Genomic DNA, 6,829 nt, shown 5'->3' on the forward strand with positions numbered 1-6,829 from the left:
GATATATATATATATATATATATATATATATATATATATATATATATATATATACATATGTATGTATATATATACATGAAGTTACTCTTCATTTAAAGATCAAAATACCATGAAATCTGGTTTAAAATATTTTAGAAACTGTGCAGAGGCTGATGCTAAAATCAAGTTTCACTTTGCGAACATCCCTAGAAGAACTTTGCATTGTCAGAACATGCTCCCTACCTAAACAAGTCTCTATAGCTTCTGAAGGATTGATGCATATTCATCCACAGCACATTTTCAACTTGAGTTTACTCACAGATGGTGGAACTATGGAAGTTGCACTTTACCCATTGTGCTTCCTTCATAAAAATAGATCAGAAAAAAAAAGATAGATTCTGGACCAAGATGGCAACATAGGAGGCTCCTGAATTTTCCTCCTCCCATGGACATGCCAAAGAGACAACTACACACAGAGTAGTTTCCTTTGAGGAAAACCCAAAAGCCAGTTGAGTGACTCCTACACATTCAGCAACTGAGAAAACAGCTGCATGAAAATGGGTAGGGAAGCCTGAGACACAGAATCACCATAATCTCCCCCCACCCCAGCACAGCACCATACAATCAGGAGGGAACCCTTAACTCCCAGCTTCTCCCTGAGGAGTGAAGGTTTGGACCACATATCTAGCATCCCAACTTTTCAGGCTGCCACCTAAGAGGCGTGCTTCCTAATCACCTAGGTCTGAGAGCCAACAGGGCTGACATTCACACGTCCCACAGGATTACAGCAGAAAAAGCAGCAGTTTTTACAAAGGTGCAGGAGCATCTCCTGCAGCTGTACACCTGTGCTCAATACAGAAGAAGCAGGCAAAAATGCCCACATCCCAGTTTCTCCCCTGAAAGGGTCTGACTGCACACTTTCCTAGCTGCTGCCTGCGGGTCAAGCTTCTAATACACCCGCAGCTAGGTGTTGACTATGATCGTCCCTTTTTGGCACTTTATACTACAGAGAGCCACGAAATACAAAGACAATGGCTTGGATAAACACAAAGATTTGAGAAGCAACCAGAAGTCTGAGCCAAGTTGACTGAGGAGGTTCACCTCCTGCATTTACCTAATGCACGGAGACCAACACAGAGAATCAAGGAAAATAAGAAACAGGGGAATATGTTCCGAACAAAGATATATATCCAGAAAGCAGCCTTAATGAAACAGAGATAAGTGATTTATCCAATACAGTGGTATATACGCACACACACACCCCACACACACACAAAATGGAATATTATTTAGCCATAAAAAGAAGGAAATTCTGCCATTTGCAAGAACATGAATGAACATGGAGGACATTATGCTAAGTGAAATAAGCCAGACAGAGAAAGACAAATACTGCAGGGTATCACTTTATGTGGAATCCAAAAAAAAAAAAGTCGAATTCAGAATAGAGAGTAGAATGGTAGATACCAGGAGGAGCTGGGGTCGGGGTGGGGCTGGGAGGAAAAAGCAGAGGTTGGTAACTTTCAGTTATAAGATGAATAAGGTCTGAGGATCTAATGTATAACATGATGACTAAAATTGATTATATTGCATCGTATAATTGAAACTGGCTAAGAGAGAACTTAAGTGTTCTCACCACTAACAAAAAAAAGGTAAATATCAGAGGTGATAGATGTGTTAATTAACTCAATGGTAGGAATCCTTTAAAACTGTATGCGTATATCAAATCATCACATTGTACACTTTAAATATATTACAATGTTATTTGCCAATTATACATCAATGAAAAAAAGATAAAATGTGTTAAATTCATTACAGCTCTCTGAATTCATATTTCATACAGTTTTCTACATAAACCTTACCTGATATTTTATGCCATTCATCCAATTTAAGCAAGAGGTATAACCAATCTTTGTGAGTTAAAAAGAGAAATCTATTTCAAACTTCACATTCCTTAATTTCAGTTAAAGATTCCCAAAAGATTTAATACTCTTTCAAGTCAGTTTAAGAATGATCCTGAATCCCTAATAATTTTCTCTTATAATATTAAGATTCAAGATCAGTATTATGAATTTTCTTCCTAAGGAGTTATAGAAATTTCCAGTAGCTAGAATAAAAATTATAAATTAAACAGTGGGTTAAAAAATAGTATTTAACTTACTAACTTTAATTCTAGAGTTCTAGAGTGGAATCATATGGCACAGTATGTACAGTAATTGCAGTATCTACTCTTTCTTACCTGGCTTCATTGACTCAGCACAATTATTTCATGATTCTTTCCTGTTCTTGTGTTTATCAATTGTTCATACAATTTTATTGCTGAGAAGTGTTCTATTATATGAATACAGTACAATTTGTTCATCCATTTATCTGGTGACGGACATTTAGGTTGTTTCTAGTTTTTACCTATTACAGATAAAGTTTGTTAAAAAAATACTCATGTAGATATTTGGACATATGCTTTATTTTCTATGATAAAAATTTCTAAGGAGTAGAATGGCAACTCATATGGGAGTTATGTATTCCCTTTTTAAGAAACTGCCAAACTAGTTTCCAGAGTACATTATTACCACATCCAGACCAATACTTGGTATGATCAATCTTTTTAATATTAGCCATTCTAATAAGCCTATACTGTAATCTTGTGATTTTAACTTGCATTTCTCTAGTGACTAACAATATCAAGCATCTTATCATGTCCCTATTTGCCATCTGTATTATCTTCTTTGGTCAAGTATCTGTTCACATCATTTGCCCATTTGTATTGGAGTGTCTGGCTTTTTACTATTGAATATTGAGGGTTCTTTTACATATTCTGAATCAAAGTCCTTTATCAGAAATATGCTTAGTAAATATGTTATCCCAGTCCATGGATTATCTTTTCATTCATCCTCTTAACTGCCTTTCAAAGACCAGGAGTTTTTAATTTTGATGAAGTCCAATTTCTCAATGTTTTCTTTTATAACTTTTGCTTTAAGTGTCATATCTAAGAAATCTTTGCCTAATCCAAAGTCACAAAATTTTCTTACTATGTTTTCTTTTAAAGGTTTTATAGTTTGACATTTTATGTTTAGAACTATAATCCATTTTGAGTCTTTACTTCAGTACCAAATGTGTGTTAAAGGTCTATTTTTTGGCATATGCATATCCAATTGCTCCAAGTCCATTTGTTAAAAAAGATTCTCCTTTCTCCACCAGCTTGCTTTGGACCTTTACTGAAAATTAATTGACCATGTATGTGTGGCTATATTTCTGGACTCTCTATTCTGTTCAACTGATCTGTGTCTACCTTGATACCAGTATCACACCGTCTTGATTACTGTAGCTTTATAAGTTTTGAAATCAGGTAGCGTAAGTCCACCAATTGTGTTCTTCTTTTTCAAAGCTGTTTGAGCAAATCTAGATCCTTCCCATTTTCATATAAATTTTAGAATCAGTTTATCAATTTCTTTTAAAAAAAATAGTCTGTTGGAGTTTTGATTGGCTTCCATTGCATCTCTAGATCAAATTGAGGAGAACTAACATCTTAAGAATAGTGAGTCTTCTGGCCCATTAACATGGCATATCTCTCCATTTGTGTCTTTTTTGCTGTCTTTCATCATTAGTATGTAGTTTTCAGTGTACAGATCTTGCACATTATTGTTAGATTTATGCCTAAGTATTTCATAGCTTATACTTATAATAATTGCATGTTTACTTAATTTCGATTTTTATTTTTAGTTACAACTCTATCAAAATACAAGTGATTTTTGTGTATTGATTTTGTATCCTACAATCTTATTAAACTTATTTATTAACTCTAAAAGCTTTTGGCAGATTCCATCAAACTCTACATCGAAAATCATGTCATCTGTGAATAAAGACATTTTTACCTCCTTCTTTATCTTTCTTTTATTTCCTTTTCTTGCCTTTTGCATTGGCTAGAACGTATAGCTCAGAACTGAATAGAAGAAATAAGTGTGAAAATGTTTGTATCGTTCCTGATCTTAGGGGGGAAGCATTCAGTCTTTCGCCATTATGATATCAACTGAAGATTTTTCTGAGATGCCCTTTAGCAAGTTGAGGACACTCCCTTCTCTGCCTAGTTTAGTGAATTTTTATAAGAAATGGATGTTGGATTTTTTCAAATGCTTTTTCTGCATCTATTGAGATAATTATATGGTTTTTAGTTAATAAATTACATTGATTGATTTTCAGATGTTAAACCAACACTACATTTCCTGGATAAACTCTATTTAGTGACAATGTATTACACTTTTTATATATTGTTAGATTTTATTTGTTTAAAAAATTTCTTAGAATTTTTGCCTCCATTCTCATGAGGGGTAATGATGTGTAATTTTCTTTCCTTGTAATGTCTCTGTCTGGTTTTGGAATCAGCATAACAATACCCTCATCGAATGAAAAGGGAAGTACTCTCTTCTCTTAAATTTTCTGGAAAAGTTTGTTTAAAACTGTATTATTTCATCCTTAAATGTTTGGTAGAATTCACTAGTTAGGGCATCTAGGCCTGGAGTTGTCTTTGTGGAGAAGTTTTAAACTACAAATTCAATTTCTTTAATGGGTATAGGGCTATTCAAGTTATTTATTTCTACTTGAGTGAGCTTTGGCAGTTTGTGTCTTACAAGGAATTTGTCCATTTCATCTGAATTTATTCCTATAAAGTTATCCTTCTGATATTTGTAGACTCTGTAGTCATCTTATCTCTCTTACTCTTTATATAGGTCATTTGTGTCTTCTGCCTTTTTTCCTTAATCACTTGGACTAGAGATTTATCAATTTTATTGGTTTTCTCAAAGAACCAGTTTTGTTTTCATTTATTTTTCTCTACTGTTTTTCTGTTTCCTGTTTCAATGGAATCCCACTCTGACCTTCATTATTTTCTTTCTTCTGCTTACTTCAGGCTTAAATTTGCTCTTCTTTTTTTCTAGTTTCTTAAGTGGTAGCATTTAATTTTGATATGTTCTACTTTCATTTTTATTCCATTCAAAATAATTTCTAATTTCACTTTTTATTTTCTTTGACTCATGAATTATTTAGAAGTCTGTTATTTCATTTCCATACATTTGGGGATTTTCCAGATAATTTTCTAAATGTATTGAGACTTGTTTTGTGGCCCCAAATATGGTCTATTTTGGTAAATGTTCTCTGTGCACTTAAAAAGAATGCTTACTCTGTTGTTTTTTGGTGGAGTGTTCTATAATTGTCAACCAGGTCAAACTGGTTGACAGTATTTTTCAAGTCTTCCATATTCTTGCTGACTTTCTATACCAAATGTTGAGTGAAGACACTGAAACTGTCATTTATAATTGTGGATTTGTCTATTTCACCTTTCTTTCAGTTGCTCCACTGATTTGCTTTGTTGTCAGAGAAATCTGCTGTCATCCTTATCATTTTTCCTTTCAGCGTAACATGTTTTTTCCTCTGCCATCCTTCTCATTTTATCTTTCTACGTAACATGTCTTTTTATTCCCCTTTGCCTGCTTTTAGGATTTTCTCTTTATCATTAGTGTTGAGCAGTTTCATTTTGATGTGTCAGTATAGTTTTCTTCATATTTCTGTGCTTAGGATTTGTTGTGTTTTATGGATCTGTACATTTATAGCTTTCATCAAATTTGGAAACTTTTCAGCCATTATTTCTTCAGATATTTGTTTGCCTTTTCCTCTTCAGAGGCTCTAATTACACATATATTAAGCTGTTTGAAGCTGTCCCATAGCTCAATGATGCTCTATTCAATTAGTTTGTATTTGCTTATCCCTGTGTTTCATTTTGGATAGTTTCTATTGCTGTACCTTCAAGTTCACTAACCTTTCCTCTTTAATATCTAATCTTCAAGTTAATTCTATCCAGAATATTTTTTCCTCTTAGAAACTTTGATTATCTTCTTTAGGAGTTCAATTTGGGTACTCTTGTACCTTACTGGTCTCTACTAAACTTTTGAAACCTATGGAATACAATGATAATAGCTGTATTAATGTCATTACCTGCTAATTCTACAACATTTTTTAACCATTTTGTTTTTCTCCTCATTATCGGTAGCATTTTTCTGCTTCTTTGCATGGCTGGTAATCTTTGATTGGTGTTAGACATTATGTATTTTACCATGTCAGACACTAGATCTTTTTGTTTTCCTCTAAGTATTAAAATGTATTCTGGTTTGTGGTTAAGTTACTTGGAAACAGTTTGATCCACTCAAGTTTTACTTTTAAGGTATGCTAGGTGGTATCAGAACAGAATTAAGTCTAAGGTTAATTATTCCACAGTAATGAGGCGAAACCCCTTCTGAGTTCTCTATCCATTGCCCTATGAATTATGAAGTTGCCCAGCCTGACTGGTAGGTGCCATCCATATCCCTGTGTGAGTGCCAGTCACTCTTCTCTCTGATACTCTCAAGTGGCTCTTCCTCAGCCTCAAGTGTTTCCCTCACACACATGTGCCTAACAGTACTCCACTGACTGTTCGAATGGGACTCAGATCTCTAAACTCTCCCCCACGCAGCCCTCTCTCCTCTGGCACTCTGTGCCCTGAACTCCTGCGTTTTTTGACCCCCTCATACCCTGGCTCCATCTCTCCTACTCGGAGAGTCCACCAAGCTCTGCCTGGGGTCCCTCTACCTGTACTATGGTCTGAAAACTCTCTCAAGGTGGTGAATGAGGCACTTATCACACTCACACCATTAGTTTCCCATCTCTCAAGGATCATCATCCAACATTGTCTGATGCTTGGTGTTTCTCACATATTTCATCTTGTTTTCTAGTTGTTTCACATGGGAGGGTAAATCCAGCCCCTGTTCCTCCTTTTTGTTTGGAAGCAGAAGTTGCAAAAGTATATGCAATTTGTTAAAGTTTCCAA

Source organism: Lipotes vexillifer, unplaced genomic scaffold (genome assembly GCF_000442215.2).
Source record: "Lipotes vexillifer unplaced genomic scaffold, Lipotes_vexillifer_v1.1 scaffold387, whole genome shotgun sequence".
In the NCBI taxonomy this organism is placed as follows: domain Eukaryota; kingdom Metazoa; phylum Chordata; class Mammalia; order Artiodactyla; family Lipotidae; genus Lipotes; species Lipotes vexillifer.